The sequence below is a fragment of the Schistocerca gregaria genome, chromosome 10 (genome assembly GCF_023897955.1).
Source record: "Schistocerca gregaria isolate iqSchGreg1 chromosome 10, iqSchGreg1.2, whole genome shotgun sequence".
NCBI classification, from domain to species: domain Eukaryota; kingdom Metazoa; phylum Arthropoda; class Insecta; order Orthoptera; family Acrididae; genus Schistocerca; species Schistocerca gregaria.
Genome location: NC_064929.1, coordinates 62,682,669 through 62,703,646, shown reverse-complemented (window position 1 = coordinate 62,703,646; position 20,978 = coordinate 62,682,669). Strand labels below are relative to the sequence as shown.

The 20,978-nt window shown below is 45.8% G+C and overlaps 1 non-coding gene across 1 annotated transcript; it reads left to right on the top strand.

Moving 5' to 3' along the window:
- The first annotated feature begins 557 nt into the window (after window positions 1–557).
- On the top strand, window positions 558–630 carry Trnaa-ugc (transfer RNA alanine (anticodon UGC)). The gene has a single exon. It is a non-coding gene; the product is annotated as a tRNA-Ala (tRNA).
- Window positions 631–20,978: the final 20,348 nt, after the last annotated feature.

Genomic DNA, 20,978 nt, shown 5'->3' with positions numbered 1-20,978 from the left:
ACATTAGGAGAGCGGCCTAAGCCGTAGGCGAAATGTACTCATTCGCTTTGGCGCGACGTCGAACTATAAATAAGGCTGTCACTAGCGTGAGCGTCGTGCAAAGTCGGAAAAGTCGGATACATGGGTGTGTCCCAAGTTTGGGGAGCGTTTTGTAGTATGCGCAGTGCAATGGAGACGCGGAAACTTGTTGTGGCCCAGTGTTTTGAAGTTGGACGACGAGAGTGGTACACAGCAGTAAAGAGCGAGGCACTGAGTTGGCATGAACAATGGAGTGCACAATGGGGCTCGAGATGTGCTTGTTACCTCAGGTGCTGTGTGATTGCCGACAAGGAGTGAAAACGGAGCAATTTGTGACCGCCCTTTCTATTTAAGACGTTAAAACAGACGGAATTTGCATTCGTAATACCAGAGGATCGAAACCACTTGGAACTCTTGTGTATATGAACGTGTCCGCGCCTTTGTACTCTGGTACCTTCACCGCTACAAACCAATCAACCATCGTGTCCGTGAACATCAGAGTCGCAAAGAATGTAGAATAGCGCAGCTTGGTCGTGCGTGGGGGTGTAGCTCAGTTGGCAGATCGTTCGCTTTGCATGTGAAAGGTCCCGGTTTCAAGCCCCGGCGCCTCCATGTTTAGTGGACAGTGCAAGGTAAGTGTTGGTCGCGGCGAACCTAAAGGCACGCAAGATGTAGCAAAGCCAGCGTCACAGACTGATATGATGTATACTGACGTAAGGAGAGCAAGATGTAAGTGTGGGGACCGGCTGTTATCGAGGTGTCATCGAGTGCAGATCTGTCTTAGGTATCACGGCTTAACGTCATTGAAGTCTAGAGAGTGGACAACACGTTCGTCTTACTCAGAGCGGTGTCCGAACTCTATTTTCGACTTTATGCGTGCCACTTTCATTGTGGCCACATACGATTCGATACAGAATGCACGTAACCTGAAAGACACCCTCACTGATACATATAGGGTAGTGCCAGGGTCTGTGAGGTTGATATGGCTGTATGTAGCACCATTAGTCAACGGGGGGCTGGGCGTAGCTCAGATGGTAGAGCGCTCTCTTAGCATGCAAGAGGTACTGGGATCGATACCCAGCGCCTCCAGAATGTTTAACACACCTACATGCGCACCTTGCCATGCATGTGGAATAATTCACAACCAGCAAGTGTGTCCAGGCAGATACAAGCGAATGATTAGCATCCACAATTGGGAAGCGTGCTGTTATTCGTGTGCCGGAAGCACCCTCCTCCTAGACCTACACTTAATTTAGAAACAGTACAAGTGTTCCCATAAGATTCTCAAGCCTAAGTCGGAAAGATCCGCCTTTCGCCGAGTTCACGTAAATCCCACTGCACGTTCCCATTCATTGCGTGCAGTCGGCTACTACTGGTGTTGCTGGTTGTGACTGCTGATAACAGATGCCGTAGCAATCAATTCATGGAGTGAGTTGTATGTTTTGCGATAGTCTGTCTCTGACAAGCAAGCACAGGTGATATAGGTGCGAACACAGGAAGCTTGCAGCCCCTCGCTCCCTGCAGACACCGAGCAGCCACACTAGGAGGGCAGCCTAAGCTGTAGGCGAAATGTGCTCATTCGCTTTGGCGCGACGTCGAACTATAAATAAGGCTGTCACTAGCGTGAGCGTCGTGTAAAGTCGGAAAAGTCGGCTGCATGGGTAAGTGCCAAGTTTGGGGAGCGTTTCGTAGTATGCGCAGTGCAATGGAGACGAGGTAACTTGTTGTGGCCCAGTGTTTCGCAGTTGGACGAGAAGAGTGGTACACAGTAGTAAAGAGTGAGGCACTGAGTTGGCATGAACAATGGAGTGCACAATGGGACTCTAGATGTGCTTGTTACCTCAGGTGCTGTGTGATTGTCGACAAGGAGTGAAATGGAGCAATTTGTGACCGCCCTTTCAATTTAAGACGTTAAAAACAGACGGAATTTGCATTCGTAATACCAGAGAATCGAAACTACTTGGAACTCTTGTGTATATGAACGTGTCCGCGCCTTTGTACTCTGGTCCCTTCACCGCTACAAACCAACCAACCATCGTGTCCGAGCTCATCAGAGTCGCAAAGAATGGAGAATAGCGCAGCTTGGTCGTTCGTGGGGTCGTAGCTCAGTTGGCATTGTGGCCCTAGCTGCCGACGCGTACGGACGTGCCACCGTTTGCTGCGTGTAGTCAGTGTTTCGCCAGTGTTTACTTTTGCGTTTCGGTGCTTTTGAGTTTTGTGATTTTCTTCGTGTGTAACTTGTGTTTCTTCTTTCTCCTGTGTTTTGTTTTTGTGTTTTCTACCGACGATTATTTGTCGTTTGTGGAGTTTTCGGTAATTACCGGAATCTCCCCTTGATTACTGCATACCATGGCTCTATCTGTGAGGAAGAATACCCTGGTTTTTGCCTTCGCCAAGGAAACACGACGTGTTCAGCCGACTGCTCTGGAAATTCATGATTGGCTTGATCAGGTACTTGGCATAAATTCTGATATGGTGCATACTGACAACTACTGTGTTTTCGTAAAGTTTTCGAGTCCCGTTGCGGTCGATAAAATTATTGGAAAATTCGGGTATCATGTCGAATTTTTGCATAGAGACGGCACTACAAGTAAAGTGGCTATCAGGAGAGCTGATGCACTTTATAGATCTGTGCGGGTGTTAAATTTACCTATCGAGATAGATAATGAGAAAATCAAGATTGCCCTGTCTCAATATGGTGAGGTAAAGGATATAGTTAACGAACGTTGGTCGAAGCAATTTAAAATTCAGAGCTTCAATGGTATTCGTTCGGTAGAGATGGAAGTAAAGACGAATATCCCATCTCATATAACTGTTGACGGGCATAAAGCACACGTGATTTATACTGGTCAAACCCCTACGTGCCATATATGCAATGAATCGGGTCATTAAAGGCAGGACTGTCCCCGTCGTGTCTTTGTACTAAAAACAAATTTAGTCCAACGCCACAAGATGACCTTGAGCGAAGTTTTGGGAACCGATAACACAGCCAAACAGGGTGAGGGTTCGGATCCTGTACCTAGTTCTGGAACTATTGCTGTTGATGGCAGTGATTTTCCACCCCTGGTAACACGCTTCAATTGTGATTCCTCTGCCCGTGAGTTAGACGTACTAACCAAGAAACGACCACTTGAACATATAGATGATCATTCTGATGATGACACCTACCGACAATCTCCTGCTGTACGTAAACAGAAAGCTAGCGATGAAAATCTGCATGTGCCCCAAGACGGAATGGAAGTGGATTTAATTGCAGTTTCTGATACATCTCGCTCACTGCCAGAAAATGCAACGGCAGCTGCTGACAGCGAAAAGTAGAAGTCCCCCAAGCAGTGACAACTTGCCCAGCTCTAAACAGCGATAATCAGCTGTTTACCGACGGGAAGTTCGCGGAAGCGGTAGAACAACAACACCGCGACACCGCAACAGCACAGCAACCGGCACCAGAGTGTAAACAAGGGAAAGTGTTTACTCCTGAACCGGAAAATAAACAAACACCGTCGTAAGCATCACAACAAACGAAGGTAGCATGTAAACAGCAGGCAGTGTTTACAAGCCAGGTCTCTCTAGACACTGCTGCTGAAGCGGCAGCGTCGAGTGTTGCCACAACAAAATCAGGTGAGGGTTTTCAGGGCGTCCACCGCCGTACGCAAAAACCACAACCGAATCTTACTATTTCTCGCACCCAAGCCAAACAAAAAGCGGACAAGTCAGACGTAAAATCACAGAAAAATATACGATATGAAATTGTTAGAGAAGGTGCTCCAGATGAGCCTCCTGACACACTCAATGTCGAACAGCCCCTCAGTACTAAGGTGCGGGATGACAATGGCAGACAAACTAACGTTTAGCAACCGTGTTTCGCTACCAAGTTCTGAATGACTGTAGTTCTAAAACGGATTTCTGCATACCAAAAGTACAACAGTTTTTTGACCAGGTTTGTCGGTGGCCAATAGCAAGTTAGAGATGCAAGCATACTCTATCACAACGATCAATATAAATAAAATTCGAACCTCATTAAATCTATCTACTCTCAAGGAATTTTTGTATGACTCTGGAACCGATATCGCTTTGCTACAGGAGGTTGTAACGACGGAATTTGTAATACCAGGATACACCGCAATTGTTAATGTATCTTGTGAAACACATACAGGAACAGCGGTTCTGCTCAGGGAAGGGATTCCCGTATCTCAAGTGGAGCGGTTGGAATCTGGAAGGGCAATTAGTATTAACGTTTTAGGTACCACATTGATTAACTTATACGCGCCCTCAGGAAATAGTAATAGACAGGACAGGGCAGCATTTTATAAAGAGGAACTTATATATTTATTACGTCGAAACCCAAACAGTTTTATAATGGGCGATGATTTTAACTGTGTATTAAATCGTAAAGATCAACAACCACATTTTAACGGTTCTTTGGAACTTAAACGCCTAGTAACCGACCTAAAACTTAGGGACGCATGGGAACTAAAATATCCAACGAAGGTTGAATATACGTATATAACACAGACTTCGCCCAGTAGAATAGACAGAATTTATGTGTCCCAAAACTTGGAAAGATGTCTACTAAATTCAGAAATCGTACCTGTATATTTTAGTGACCACTGCAGTATGAAGGCGTGCATTAATTTAGCTCCGATTCAGATTTTTAGGAACCAGTGGCATCTAAATGTCTCTCTTAAAAGAGAGCGGTAGCGGATGCGTGGACCTTATGTCTGCGATCGATCGAGAGGCACCCCACAGTATTAGACTGGTGGATTAAGGTTGCAAAGCCGAGACTGAGAAAAGTGTGTATCAGATACAGCAGAGAAAGAGCGTGGGAGTTAAAAAAACAGTATGGAATTTTATTACAGTTTGTTGCGGGACCTCTATGAACAGGCAAACGTGTCAACCATTAGATTACAAGACATCAGACACACCAAAGCGAAATTACTCGCCATTAAAAGACAACAGATGGAAGGTTTTAAACTGAAGTCAAAGGCGAAGTCGGTGGTAGATGATGAAACAACATCCTTATATCATCTGCTTCGGCATGCAAAGAATAGGCGACGCACTGTTATTAGTGAACTTCAAACCCCCAATGGGACAACACTAACGTCTCAGAAGGAGATTCTAAATGCAGTTTACCAGTACTACTATGCATTATATTCCTCCAGCCCACCTCACGAGGGGTCTCTGCAAGAGTTTCTCAGTGTTTTATCCCCACAATTGACAAGTTCTGAAAACGACGAAATTCTTTCTGAAGTCCGTGAGACAATAACTAAGTCCCCGGTGAATAAATCTGCTGGACCCGACGGACTCCCTGTAGAATTTACAGAAAGTTCTGGTTTTTAATTGGTGACACGTTTGCATGCATTGTCAATGAGATTTTTAACGAGCAGACGATACCTGCAGATTTTAAAGACAGCAAAATTGTACTTCTACCGAAAAACAAAGGGACGAAAAGTTTAAACAATTACCGCCCTATTTCACTTTTAAACTCTGACTACAAAATAGTATGCAGGATTTTAAAAAAGAGACTTTCCCCTCTGACCGACAAATTAATTAGTCAACATCAGTCATGTGCAGCAAATAGAAGTATTTTTAATACAATTTCTGAATATAGAGACATCATCGCCTTAGCATCGGTTTCCAATATCAAATGTGCTTTACTTTTTATAGATTTTAATAAGGCTTTCGACTCGGTGAATCACCGCTTCCTATTTGAGGTACTGACAAAAATGGGACTCGTCCACAAAACAGTTAATGTTATAAAAAACTTTGCTACTGGTCTGAACGCTAAATTAGCTGTCAACGGTCAGCTGACGCGGCAAATTCAAATAAACCGCGGCATCCCACAGGGAAGTCCCTTATCTATGTTTTTGTTTGTTGTGTCGTTAGAGCCCTTTTTAAGAAGTGTTCATGAAAGGTTAAAGGGCATAACTATAACTGGCAGGGAAACTGTAGTGAGAGCCTATGCTGACGATGTTGGTGTCGTCATAAGAGGGCAAGATGATGTAATTCGACTAGGGGCCATTCTTCAAAACTACTGCCGCGCATCGGGTGCGACAACAAACGAAAATAAAAGTACAATCCTGGGAATGCGGGGTCTTGAACGGATACACATCGATTGGGCGAAGTAAGTTACCACCCATAAAACCCTGGGGACAATCCTGACGGCATGTCCAATGAGGATGACACCCCTCAATTGGAAAGAGGTTTTAACAAAGATTCAAGAGGGACTTACTGAGAACTCACAACGACTTATGAACCAGGTTCAGACGGTCATGTTCATTAACTTATGCATTCTCTCAAAGGCATTCTATATGGCACAAGTTTTTCCTTTGCCGAAGTTGATAGTTCAGAAAATAATGTCGAGGGTTGCAAATTTCTTATGGAAGGGGGAAATCTTCAGGGTTAACCTAAGAACTGCGACTTTACATCCTAGAAATAGAGGCCTCGGACTGGTGGATATACGCAATAAAGCTTCTGCGCTTTTCATAAAAAGGTCTTTAATCATATTTCACGCCAACCCCGGCAGTATTACTACACAATTGTTTAAATGTGTCCAACCAGAAAGCCTTCAACCACCGGCAGACGTACAAAAAATTAACCCCCGACTGCGATACGTTAGGATCTTGTACACAGAATTGAGCTATGTTAACGAGAAACTCAGAACTTCACTGCACATTACAGCCAGAGATATCATGAGACAAAGACAACAATATGAAGGACAAAATAAAATTGCCACGAAATATATGAGTCACAACTGCGATGCAATTTGGGAGAATATTAGTTTTAACGGGCTCAATTCACATGTGGTAACGGCATGGTACAAAGCCGTCAATAATATTGTCAGCACCAACGAGCGGCTTTATAAAAATGGGAAAGCTGAAACCCCCTTATGTCAGAAATGTAAACTAGTTGACACTGTGATTCATAGATTTACGTGTGGTGGAAATCTCAACAATTGGCATTGGCTCAGGAAAAGTCTTGCACTACTACTGCAACGAACGTCACCCAATTCCATTACTCCTATGGTGCTTTTCAGACCTGAAACTAAGTATTATCCCAAAACCAAAAATAATGCAATACACTGGTTAATAGGACAGATTGACCATTACATTATCAATAAAATGGGTGGTGACGACGAAACAGAATTCAAGCTTTTTATGCAAATGGAGTACAGCAACATTAAGCAATATGCAGACCACAGGAAAATGTATGGTAACATGCTGATCATTTTATTCGAACGAATAGGAGTTGGTTAAAGCGCACAGACTAACACTAAATGTACTCTTTTAGGGGTACTGAAGAAGTGAAGTATGAATCTACGTTCAAGATGAAGGAAATGCCTCTTCTATTATCCATTTATGTTACGTCTGCCCCCCAATAAGTGTCTCATAAATGCTCGATGTATATTGCAGTATAATCACATGTTTCCTACTCGAATGTCTGTTGAATGAAAACTCGAATGACGGCTTTGCAATGAGATCTCCCCCCCAGACGTCGTACAACCAGTGCTCCTTACCACAATAAAAAGAGCAGGCGAAAAATATACACGACTATACCCGCTTTTCTATAACAATTAAAATGCACTGAAGGAGCCATTCGGTGGGAGTGATGGTGGGGCCATCGTGGCCAGGCCTCGAGTTCTTTGACCCCTGCCCTCGTTGTCCCCGTCATGCGCCTACTGATATGCATCCTTATAAAAAACAATAAAAAGCGGTCCAAGGCGCCAGACTAAAGGAAAAGTGGCTAGCATACCTGGCTTTTAAAAAAAGAGAAAAAAAAGTTGTTAATGCGTAAATAAAAAAAGTGGTTAAGGCGGAAAAAAAAGAAGTTGGCAGATCGTTCGCTTAGAATGTGAAAGGTCCTGGCTTCAAGCCCCGACGCGTCCATGTTTTGTGGTCAGTGCATGGTAAGTGTTGGTCGCAGCGAACCTAAAGGCACGCAAGATGTTGCAAAGCTAGCGTCACAGACTGATATGATGTATACTGACGTAAGGAGAGCAAGATGTAAGTGTGGGGACCGGCTGTTATCGAGGTGTGATCGAGTGCAGATCTGTCTTAGGTATCACGGCTTAACGTCATTGAAGTCTAGAGAGTAAACAACACGTTCGTCTTACTCAGAGCGGTGTCCGAACACTATTTTCGACGTTATGCGTGCCACTTTCATTGTGGCCAACTACGATTCGATACAGAATGCATGAAACCTGAAAGACACCCTCGCTGATAAATAGAGAGTAGTGTTTGTCTGCGGAATAATGGGAGTGCTAGGGTCTGTGACATTGAAATGGCTGTATGTAGCACCATTAGTCAATAGGGGGGTGGGCGTAGCTCAGATGGTAGAGCGATCGCTTAGCATGCGAGTGGTACTGGGATCGATATCCAGCGCCTCCAGAGTTTTTAACACACCTACATGCGCACCTTGCCATGCAAATGGAAAATTTCACAACCAGCAGAGGTGTCTCGCTTAGCATGCGAGAGGTACTGGGAACGATACCCAGCGCCTCCAGAGTTTTTAACACACCTGAATGCGCACTTTGCCATGCAAGTGGAAAAATTCACAAAAAGCAGAGGTGTCTAGGCAGATACAAGCGAACGATTAGCATCCACAATTGGCAAGCGTGCTTTTATACGTCCGTAGGAAGCACCCTCCTCCCACACCTACACATAATTTAGAAAGAGTACAATTGTTCCCATAAGATTCTCAAGCCTACGTCGGAAAGATCTGCCTTGCGCCGAGTTCACGTAAATCCCACTGCACGTTTCCATTCTTTGCGTGCAGTCGGCTGCTACTGGTGTTGCTGGTTGTGACTGTTGATAACAGATGTCGTAGCAATCAATTCATGGAGTGAGTTGTATGTTTTGCGATATTCTGTCTCTGACAAGCAAGCACAGGTGGCATAGGTGCGAACACAGGAAGCTTGCAGCCCCTCGCTGCTTTAGACACAGAGCAGCCACACTAGAAGAGCGGCCTAAGCCGTAGGCGAAATGTGCTCATTCGCTTTGGAAAGACGTCAAACTAATCTCGTGGAAATTGAAATAAGATCACCGTGAATTAATTGTCCCAGGAATGGGAAACTTTATTGAGACATTCCTGAGGTCAGATACATCACATGATCACACTGAGAGAACCACCGGCACATAGACACAGGCAACAGAGCATGCACAATGTCGGCACTAGTGCAGTGTATATCCACCTTTCGCAGCAATGCAGGCTGCTGTTCTCCCATGGAGACGATCGTAGAGATGCTGGATGTAGTCCTGTGGAACGGCTTGCCATGCCATTTCCAACTGGCGCCTCAGTTGGACCAGCGTTCGTGCTTTACGCGCAGACTGCGTGAGACGACGCTTCATCCAATCCCATACATGCTCAATGGGGGAGAGATCCGTTCATCTTGCTGGCCAGGGTAGTCGACTTACACCTTCTAGAGCACGTTGGGTGGCACGGGATACATGCGGACGTGCATTGTCCTGTTGGAACAGCAAGTTCCCTTGCCGGTCTAGGAATGGTAGAACGATGGGTTCGATGACGGTTTGGATGTACCGTGCACTATTCAGTGTCCCCTCGACGATCACCAGAGGTGTACGGCCAGTGTAGGTGATCGCTCCCCACACCATGATGCCGGGTGTTGGCTCTGTGTGCCTCGGTCGTATGCAGTCCTGATTGTGGCGCTCACCTGCACGGCGCCAAACACGCATACGACCATCATTGGCACCAAGGCAGAAGCAACTCTCATCGCTGAAGACGACACGTCTCCATTCGTCCCTCCATTCACGCCTGTCGCGACACCACTGGAGGCGGGCTGCACGATGTTGGGGCGTGAGCGGAAGACGGCCTAACGGTGTGCAGGACCATAGCCCCGCTTCATGGAGACGGTTGCGAATGGTCCTCGCCGATACCCCAGGAGCAACAGTGTCAATAATTTGCTGGGAAGTGGCGGTGCGGTCCCCTACGGCACTGCGCAGGATTCTACGGACATGGCGTGCATCCGTGCGTAGCTGCGGTCCGGTCCCAGGTCGACGGGCACGTGCACCTTCCGCCGACCACTGGCGACAACATCGATGTACTGTGGAGACCTCACGTCCCACGTGTTGAGCAATTCGGCGGTACGTCCACCCGGCCTCCCGCATGCCCACTATACGCCCCCGCTCAAAGTCCGTCAACTGCACATACGGTTCACGTACACGCTGTCGCGGCATGCTACCAGTGTTATAGACTGCGATGGAGCTCCGTATGCTACGGCAAACTGGCTGACACTGACGGCGGCGGTGCACAAATGCTGCGCAACTAGGGCCATTCGACGGCCAACACCGCGGTTCCTGGTGTGTCTGCTGTGCCCTGCGTGTGATCATTGCTTGTACAGCCCTCTCGCAGTGTCCGGAGGAAGTATGGTGGGTCTGACACACCAGTGTCAATGTGTTCTTTTTTCCATTTCCAGGGGTATATAAATAAGGCTGTCACTAGCGTGAGCGTCGTGTAAAGTCGGAAAAGTCGGCTGCATGGGTGAGTGCCAAGTTTGGGGAGCGTTTCGTAGTATGCGCAGTGCAGTGGAGACGCGGAAACTTGTTGTGGCCCAGTGTTTTGCAGTTGGACGACAAGAGTTGTACACAGTAGTAAAGAGCAAGGCACTGAGTTGGCATGAACAATGGAGTGCACAATGGGGCTCGAGATGTGCTTGTTACCTCAGGTGCTGTGTGGTTGTCGACAAAGAGTGAAATGGAGCAATTTGTGACCGCCCTTTCAATTTAAGACGTTAAAAACAGACGGAATTTGCATTCGAAATACCAGAGCATCGAAGCTACTTGGAACTCTTGTGTATATGAACGTGACCGCACCTTTGTACTCTGGTACCTTCGCCGCTACAAACCAACCAACCATCGTGTCCGTGCACATCAACGTCGCAAAAAATGGAGAATAGCCAGGCTTGGTCGTGTGTGCGGGCGTAGCTAGGTTGGCAGATCGTTCGCTTAGCATGTGAGAGATCCCGGATTCAAGCCCCCGCGCCTCCATGTTTTGTGGTCAGTGCATGGTAAGTGTTGGTCGCGGCGGACCTAAAGGCACGCAAGATGTTGAAAGCCAGCGTCACAGACTGATATGGTGTATACCGACGTAAGGAGAGCAAGATGTAAGTGTGGGGACCGGCTGTTATCGAGGTGTCATGGAGTGCAGATCTGTCTTAGGTATCACAGCTTAACGTCATTGAAGTCTAGAGAGTGGACAACACGTTCGTTTACTCAGAGCGGTGTCCGATCTCTATTTTCGACGTTATGCGTGCCACTTTCATTGTGGCCAATTACGATTCGATACAGAATGCACGAAACCTGAAGGACACCCTCACCGGTAAATAGAGAGTAGTGTTTGTCTGCGGAATAATGGGAGTGCAAGGGTCTGTGACGTTGATATGGCTGTATGTAGCACGATTGGTGAACGTGCGGGTGGGTGTAGCTCAGATGGTTGTGCGCTCGCTTAGCATGCGAGAGGTATTGGGATCGAAATCCAGCGCCTCCAGAATTTCTAACACACCTACATGCGCACCTTGCCATGCAAGTGGAAAAATTCACAACCAGCAGAGGTGTCTAGGCAGATACAAGCGAACGATTAGAATCCACAATTGGCAAGCGTGCTTTTATTCGTGCGCAGGAAGCACCCTCCTCCCACACCTACACTTAATTTAGAAAGAGTACAAGTGTTCCCATAAGATTCTCAAACCTACGTCGGAAACATCTGCCTTGCGCCGAGTTCACGTAAATCCCACTGCACGTTCCCATTCTTTGCGTGCAGTCGGCTGCTACTGGTGTTGCTGGTTGTCACTGCTGATAACAGATGCCGTAACAATTAATTCATGGAGTGAGTTGTATGTTTTGCGATAGTCTGTCTCTGACAAGCAAGCACAGGTAATATAGGTGCGAACACAGGAAGCTTGCAGCCCCTCGCTGCCTGCAGACACAGAGCAGCCACAGTAGGAGAGCGGCCTAAGCCGTAGGCGAAATGTGCTCATTCGCTTTGGCGCGACGTCGAACTATAAATAATGCTGTCACTAGCGTGAGCGTGGTGTAAAGTCGGAAAAGTCTGCTGCATGGGTGAATGCCAAGTTTGGGGAGCGCTTCGTAGTATGCGCAGTGCAATTGAGACGCGGATACTGTTTGTGGCCCAGTGTTTTGCAGTTGGACGACAAGAGTGGTACACAGTAGTAAAGAGCGAGGCACTGAGTTGGCATGAACAATAGAGTGCACAATGGGACTCGAGATGTGCTTGTTACCACAGGTGCTGTGTGACTGTCGACAAGGAGTGAAATGGAGCAATTTGTGACCGCCCTTTCTATTTAAGACGTTAAAAACAGACGGAATTTGCATTCGTAATACCAGAACATCGAAACCACTTGGAACTCTTATGTATACGAACGTGTCCGCGCCTTTGTACTCTGGTACCTTCGCCGCTACAAACCAACCAACCATCGTGTCCGTGCACATCAGAGTCTCAAAGAATGCGAATAGCCAGGCTTTGTCGTGTGTGCGGGCGTAGCTAAGTTGGCAGATCGTTCGCTTACCATGTGAAATGTCCCGGGTTCAAGCCCCGGCGCCTCTATGTTTTGTGGTCAGTGCATGGTAAGTGTTGGTCGCGGCGAACCTAAAGGTACGTAAGATGTTGCAAAGCCAGCGTCACAGACTTATATGATGTATACTGACATAAGTAGAGCAAGATGTAAGTGTGGGGACCGGCTGTTATCGAGGTGTGATCGAGTGCAGATCCGTCTTAGATATCACGGCTTAACGTCATTGAAGTCTAGAGAGTGGACAACACGTTGGTCTTACTCAGAGCGGTGTCCGAACACTATTTTCGACGTTATGTGTGGCACTTTCATTGTGGCCAATTACGATTCGATACAGAACGCACGAAACCTGAAAGACACCCTCACTGAAAAATAGAGAGTAGTGCTTATCTGCGGATTAATGGGAGTGCTAGGGTCTGTGACATTGATATGGCTGTATGTAGCACCATTATTCAACGGGGGGGGGGGGGGGGGCGTAGGTCAGATGGTAGAGCGCTCGCTTAGCATGCGAGTGGTACTGGGATCGATATCCAGCGACTCCAGAATTTTTAACACACCTACATGCGCACCTTGCCATGCAAATGGAAAATTTCACAACCAGCAGAGGTGTCTCGCTTATCATGCGAGAGGTACTGGGATCGATACCCAGCGCCTCCAGAATTTTTAACACACCTACATGCGCACCTTGCCATGCAAGTGGAAAAATTCACAAAAAGCAGAGGTGTCTAGGCAGATACAAGCGAACGATTAGCATCCACAATTGGCAAGCGTGCTTTTATTCGTCCGTAGGAAGCACCCTCCTCCCACACCTACACATAATTTAGAGAGAGTACAAGTGTTCCCATAAGATTCTCAAGCCTACGTCGGAAAGATCTGCCTTGCGCCGAGTTCACGTAAATCCCACTGCACGTTTCCATTCTTTGCGTGCAGTCGGCTGCTACTGGTGTTGCTGGTTGTGACTGCTGATAACAGATGCCGTAGCAATCAATTCATGGAGTGAGTTGTATGTTTTGCGATAGTCCGTCTCTGACAAGCAAGCACAGGTGATATAGGTGCGAACACAGGAAGCTTGCAGCCTCTCGCTGCCTGCACATACAGCGCAGCCACACTAGGAGAGCGGCCTAAACCGTAGGCGAAATATGCTCATTCGTTTTGGCGCGACGTCGAACTATAAATAAGGCTGTCACTGGCGTGAGCGTCATGTAAAGTCGGAAAAGTCGGCTTCATGGGTGAGTGCGAAGTTTCGGGAGCGTTTCGTAGTATGATCAGTGCAATGGAGATGCGGAAACTTGTTGTGGCCCAGTGTTTTGCAGTTGGACGTCAAGACTGGTACACAGTAGTAAAAAGCGAGGCACTGAGTTGGCATGAACAATGGAGTTCACAATGGGGCACGAGAAGCGCTTGTTACCTCAGGTGCTGTGTGATTATCGACAAGGAGTGAAATGGAGCAATTTGTGACCGCTATTTCAATTTAAGACAGAATGTGCATTTGTAATACCAGAGCATTGAAACTACTTGGAACTCTTGTATATATGAACGTGTCCGCGCCTTTGTACTCTGGTACCTTCGCCGCTACAAACCAACCAACCATCGTGTCCTTGCACATCAGATTCGCAAAGAATGGAGAATAGCCAGGCTTGGTCGTGTGTGCGGGCGTAGCTAAGTTGGCAGATCGTTCGCTTAGCATGTGAAAGGTCCCGGATTCAAGCCCCGGCGCCTCCATAATTTGTAATCAGCGCATGGTAAGTGTTGGTCGCGGCGAACCTAAAGGGACGCAAGATAGTATACATCATATCAGTCTGTGACGTTAGCTATGCAACTTTTCTCCATGGGAGTAAAATGTCCGAATGGTGCTTGTTGTATTCAATGCCGATGCAATTTATGTGATTCATCAACACTGTGAAGGACCACAGATTACGGAATGCCTCCAGATGTGCTTCGGGAACTACTACTGGTCTTCCAGGAATCGATCAAAGCGTAGACAGTTTGAGACATTACTCCTATGGAGAAAAGTGCGCATGTTGCCTGTTGTATTCAATCCCGATGCAATTTCTGTGTTTCATCAACACTCTGAAGGTCCACAGATTACAGAATGCCCCCAGATGTGCTTCGCAAACTACTACTTGTCTTCCAGGGAGCGTTCAAAGCCTAGACGGTTTGGGACATTACTCCCATTGAGCAAAGTCCGCATGGTGACTGTTGTATTGAATCCCGATGCAATTTCTATGTTTCATCAACACACTGAAGGTCCACAGATTACAGAATGATTACAGATGTGCTTCGGAATTTACTACTAATCTTCAAGAAATCTATCAAAGCGTAGACAGATTGCGACATTACTCCTATGGAGAAAAGTCCGCATGGTGCCTGTTGTATTCAATCCCGATGCAATTTCTGTGATTCATCAAGACTCTGAAGGTCCACAGATTACAGAATGCCTTCAGATGTGTTTCGGAAACTACTACTGGTCTTCCAAGGAACGATCAAAGCGTAGACAGTTTGAGACATTACGCCCATGGAGAAAAGTCCGCATGGTGCATGCTGTATTCAATCCCGATGCGATTTCTATGTTTCATCAGCACACTGAAGGTCCACAGATTACAGCACGCCTCCACATCTGCTTCGGAAACTACTACTGGTCTTCCAGGGAACGATCAAAGCGTAGACAGTTTGTGATATTACTCCCTTGGATAAAAGTCCGCATGGTGCCTGTTGTATTCAATCCCGATGCAATTTCTTTGTTTCATCAACACTCTGTAGGTCCACAGATTACAGAATGCCTCCATATGTCCTTCGGAAACTACTACTGGCCTTCCAGAAATCTATCAAAGGGTAGACAGATTGAGACATTACTCCCATGGAGAAAAGTCCGCATATTGCCTGTAGTATTCAATCCCGATGCAATTTCTGTGTCTCATCAACACTCTGAAGGTACACAGATTACAGAATGCCTCCATATGTCCTTCGGAACCTACTACTGGTCTTCCAGAAATCTATCAAAGGGTAGACAGATTGAGACATTACTCCCATGGAGAAAAGTCCGCATATTGCCTGTAGTATTCAATCCCGATGCAATTTCTGTGTCTCATCAACACTCTGAAGGTACACAGATTACAGAATGCCTCCAGAAGGGCTTCGGAAACTACTAGTGGTCTTCCAGGAATCGATCAAACCTTAAACAGTTTGAGACATTACTCCCATGGAGAAAAGTCCACATGGTGCATGTTGTATTCAATACCGATGCAATTTCTGTGTTTCATTAACACTCTGAAGGTCCACAGATTACAGAAAGATTCCAGATGTGCTTCGGAAACTGCTACTGGTCTTCGAGGAAGCGATGAAAGCGTAGACAGTTTGAGACATTACTCCCACAGAGAAAAGTGCGCATGATGCCTGTTGTATTCAATCCCAATGCAATTTCTGCGTTTCATCAACACTCTGAAGGTCCACAGATTACAGAGTATCTCCAGATGTGCTTCGGAAACTACTACTGGTTTTCCAGAAATCTATCAAAGCGTAGACAGATTGAGACTTCACTCAAATGGAGAAAAGGCAGCATGGTGCCTGTTGTATTGAATCCCGATGCAATTTCTGTGTCTCATCAACACTCTGAAGGCCCACAGATTAGCGAAGGACTTCAGATGTGCTTCGGAAAATACTACTGGTCTTCCAGGGAACGATCAAAGCGTTGACAATTTGAGTCATTACTCCCATGGAGAAAAGTACGCATGGTGCCTGTTGTTTTCAATCCCGATGCAATTTCTGTGTTTCATCAACACTCTGAAGGTCCACAGATTACAGAATGATTCCAGATATGCTTCGGTATTTACTACTGGTCTTCCAGAAATCTGTTAAAGCGTAGACAGATTGAGATGTTACTCTCATGGAGAAAAGTCCTCATGGTGCCTGTTGTATTCAATCCCGATGCAATTTCTGTGTTACATGAACACTCTGAAGGGCCACGGATTACAGAATGATTTCAGATGTGCTTCGGGAACTACTACTGGTCTTCCAGAAATGTATCAAAGCGTAGACAGATTGAGACACTATTCCCATGGAGAAATGTCCGCATGAAGCCTGTTGTATTCAATCCCGATGCAATTTCTGTGTTTCATCAAAACTCTGAAGGTCCACAGATTAGAGAATGATTCCAGATATGCCTCGGTATTTACTACTGGTCTTCCAGAAATCTGTTAAAGCGTAGACAGATTGAGATATTACTCTCATGGAGAAACGTCCTCATGGTGCCTGTTGTATTCAATCCCGATGCAATTTCTATGTTTCATCAACACTCTGAATGTCCATAGATTTCAGAACGCCTCCAGATGTGCTTCGGAAAGTACTACTGGTCTTCCAGGAACGATCAAAGCGTAGACAGTTTCAGACATTACTCACCAGGAGAAAGTCGGCATGGTGCCTGTTGTATTCAATCCCGATGCAATTTCGGTGTTTCAACAACACTCTGAAGGTCCACAAATTACAGAATGATTCCAGATGTGCTTCAGAATTTACTGCTGGTCGCCCACAAATCTATCAAAGGATAGACAGATTGAGATACATACTCCCATGGAGGTAAGTCCACATGGTGGCTGTTGTATTCAATCCCGATGCAATTTCTGTGTTTCATCAATACTCCGAAGGTCCACAGATTACGGAATGCCTCCAGATGTGCTTCGGAAACTACTATTGGTCTTCCAGGTAACTATCAAAGCGTAGACAGTATGAGACATTTTCACCTTCGGAGTCTCAAACTCTCTACGCTGCGATCGATTCCAGGAAGACCAGTAGTAGTTTCCGAAGCATATCTGGAGGCATTTCGAAATCTGTGTACATTCAGAGTGTCGATAAAACACAAAAATTGTGTCGGTATTGAATACAGTATGCACCATTCGGATTTTTGTCCATGGGAGTAAAGTCTCAAACTGTCTATGCTTTGATCGATTCCTGGAAGACCAGTAGTAGTTTCCGATTCACATCTGGAGGCAGAGTGTCATCTGTAGACCTTCAGAGTGTTGATGAAACACAGAAATTGCATCGGGATTGAATACAACAGGCACCATGCGGTCTTTTCTCCATTGGAGTAAGGTCTCAAACTGTCTACGCCTTGATCGTTCCCTGAAAGACCAGTAGTAGTTTCCGAAGTCCATCTGGAGTCATTCTGTAATCTGTGGACCTTCAGAGTGTTGATGAAACACAGAAATTTTATCGGGATTGAATACAACAGGCTCCATGTGGACTTTTCTCCTAGTGAGTAATGTCTAAACTGTCTACGCATTGATCTTTAGTGTAAGACCAGTAGTACTTTGTTAAGCACATCAGGAAGCGTTGTTTAATTTGTAGACCTTCAGACTGTTGATGAAACACAGAAATTGCATCGTGATTGAAAACAACAGGCACCATGAGGACTTTTCTCCATAGGAGTAATGTCTCAAACTGTCTACGATTTGATCGCTCCCTGGAAGACCAGTAGTAGTTTCCGAAGCCCATCTGGAGGTATTCTGTAATCTGACGACATTCAGAGTGTTGATGAAACACAGAAATTGCATCAAGATTTAATACAACAGGCACCATGCGGTATTTTGTCCATGGGAGTAATGTCTCAAACTGTCTACTCCTTGATCGTTCCCAGGAAGACCAGGAGTAGTTTCCGAAGCCCATATGGAGGCATTCTGTAATCTGTGGACCTTCAGAGTGTTGATGAAACACAGAAACTGCACCGGGATTGAATACAACAGGCGCCATGCGGACGTTCCTCTATGGGAGTAATGTCTCAAACTGTCTGCGATTTGATCGACTCCTGGAAGACCAGTAGTAGCTTCCGAAGCACATGTGGAGGCCTTCTGTAACCTGTGGACCATCAGAGTGTTGATGAAACACAAAAATTGCATCGGGATTGAATACAACAGGCACCATGCGCACTTTTCTCCATGGGAATAATGTCTCAAACTGTCTACAGCCTGATCGATTCCAGGAAGACCAGTAGTAGTTTCCGAAGCACATCTGGAGGCATTCCGTAATGTGTCTACCTTCAGAGCGTTGATGAAACACAAAAATTGCGTCGGCATTGAATACAATAGGTAAAATGCGGACTTTATTCCATGGGAGTAACGTCTCAAACTGTCTACGCTTTGATCGGTTCCTGGAAGACCAGTAGTAGTTTCTGAAGCACAACTTGAGACATTGTTCGACTTGTGGACCTCCAGAGTGTTGATGAAACACAGAAATTGCACCGTGATTGAAAACAACAGGCACCCTTTGGACCTTTCTCCATAGGAGTAATGTCTCAAAATGTCTACGGTTTGATTGTACACTGGAAGACCAGTAGTAGTTTCCGAAGCACATCTGGAGGCATTCTGTAATCTGTGGACCTTATGGGTGTTGATGAAACACAGAAATCGCATAGGGATTGAATACAACAGGCACCATTCGGACATTTCTCTATGGGAGTTATGTCTCAAACTGTCTACGTCTTGATCGTTGCCTGAGAGACCAATAGTAGTTTCCAAGTTCCATTTGGAGGCATTCTGTAATCAATGGACTTTCAGAGTGTTGATGAGCCACAGAAATTACATCGCGATTGAGTACAACAGGCACTATGCGGACTTTTCTCCATGGGAGTAATGTCTCAAACTGCCTACGCTTTGATCGATTCCTTGAAGACCAGTGGTAGTTTCCGAAGAAAATCAGAAGGCATTTTGTAATCTGTGGACCTTCAGAGTGTTGATGAAACACGGAAATTGCATCCGGATTGCATACAACAGGCATAATGCCGACTTTTCTGGTTGGGAGTAATGTGTCAAACTGTTTACGCTTTGATCGCTTCCTGGAAGACCAGTAGTCATTTCCGAAGCACATCTGGAGGCAATCTGTAATCTGTGGACCTTCAGAGTGTTCATGAAACACAGAAATTGCATCGGGATTGATTACGACAGCCAACATGCGGACTTTTCTACATGGGAGTAATGTCTCAAACTGTCTACGCATTGATCGATTCCTGGAAGACGAGTAGTAGTTCCTTTAGCTCATCTGGAGTCATTCTGTAGTCTGTGGACCTAAAGAGTGGTGATGAAACAGAGAAATTGCTTCGGGATTGAATACAACATGCACCATGAGGACTTTTCTCCATGGGAGTAACGTCTCAAACTGTCTACGCTTTGATCGTTCCCTGGAAGATTAGTAGTAGCTTCCGAAGCAAGCATTCTGTAATCTGTGGACCTTCAGGGTGCTGATGAAACACAGAAATTGCATCCGTATTGGATACAACTATCACCATGCGGACTTTTCTCCATGGGAGTAATGTCTCAAACTGTCTACGCTTTGATCGTTCCCTGGAAGACCAGTAGTAGTTTCTGAAGCACATCCGGAATCATTCTGTAATCTTTGGACCTTCATATTGTTGATGAAACACAGAAACTGCACCGGGATTCAATGCAACAGGCACCATGTGGACTTTTCTCCATTTGAATAATGTCTCAAACTGTCTACAACCTGATCGATTCCAGGAAGACCAGTAGTAGTTTCCGAAGCACATCTGGAGGCATTCCGTAATGTGTCTACCTTCAGAGTGTTGATGAAACACAAAAATTGCGTCGGCATTGAATACAATAGGTGAAATGCGGACTTTATTCCTTGGGAGTAATGTCTCAAACTGTCTACGCTTTGATCGGTTCCTGGAAGACCAGTAGTAGTTTCCGAAGCACATCTTGAGGCATTGTGAAATGTGTGGACCTTCAGAGTGTTGATGAAACACAGAAATTGCATAGGGATTGAATATAACAGGTACCATGCGGACTATTCTCCATGGGAGTAATGTCTCAAACTGTCTACACCTTGATCGTTCTCTGAGAGACCAGTAGTTGTTTCCAAAGTCCATCTGGATTCATTCTGTAATATGTGGACCTTCGAGTGTTGATGAGCCACAGAAATTGCATCGGGATTGAACACAACAGGCAACATGCGGACTTTTCTTCATGGGAGTAATGTCTCATACTGTCTACGCTTTGATCGTTCCCTGGAAGACAAGGAGTAGTTTCCGAAGCACATCTTTAGGCGTTCTGTAATCTTTGGACCCTCAGAGTGTTGAGGAAACACAGAAATTGCATCGGGATTGAATACAACAGGCACCATGCGGACTTTTATATCTAGGAGTAATGTCTCAAACTCTCTACACTTTGATCGCTCCCTGGAAGACCAGTAGTCCTTTCCGAAGCACATCTGGAGGCAATCTGTAATCTGTGGACCTTCAGAGTGTTCATGAAACACAGAAATTGCATCGGGATTAAATACGACAGCCAACATGCGGACTTTTCTCCATGGGAGTAATGTCTCAAACTGTCTACGCATTGATCGACTCCTGGAAGACGAGTAGTAGTTCTTTTAGCTCATTTGGAGTCATTCTGTTGTCTGTGGGCCTAAAGAG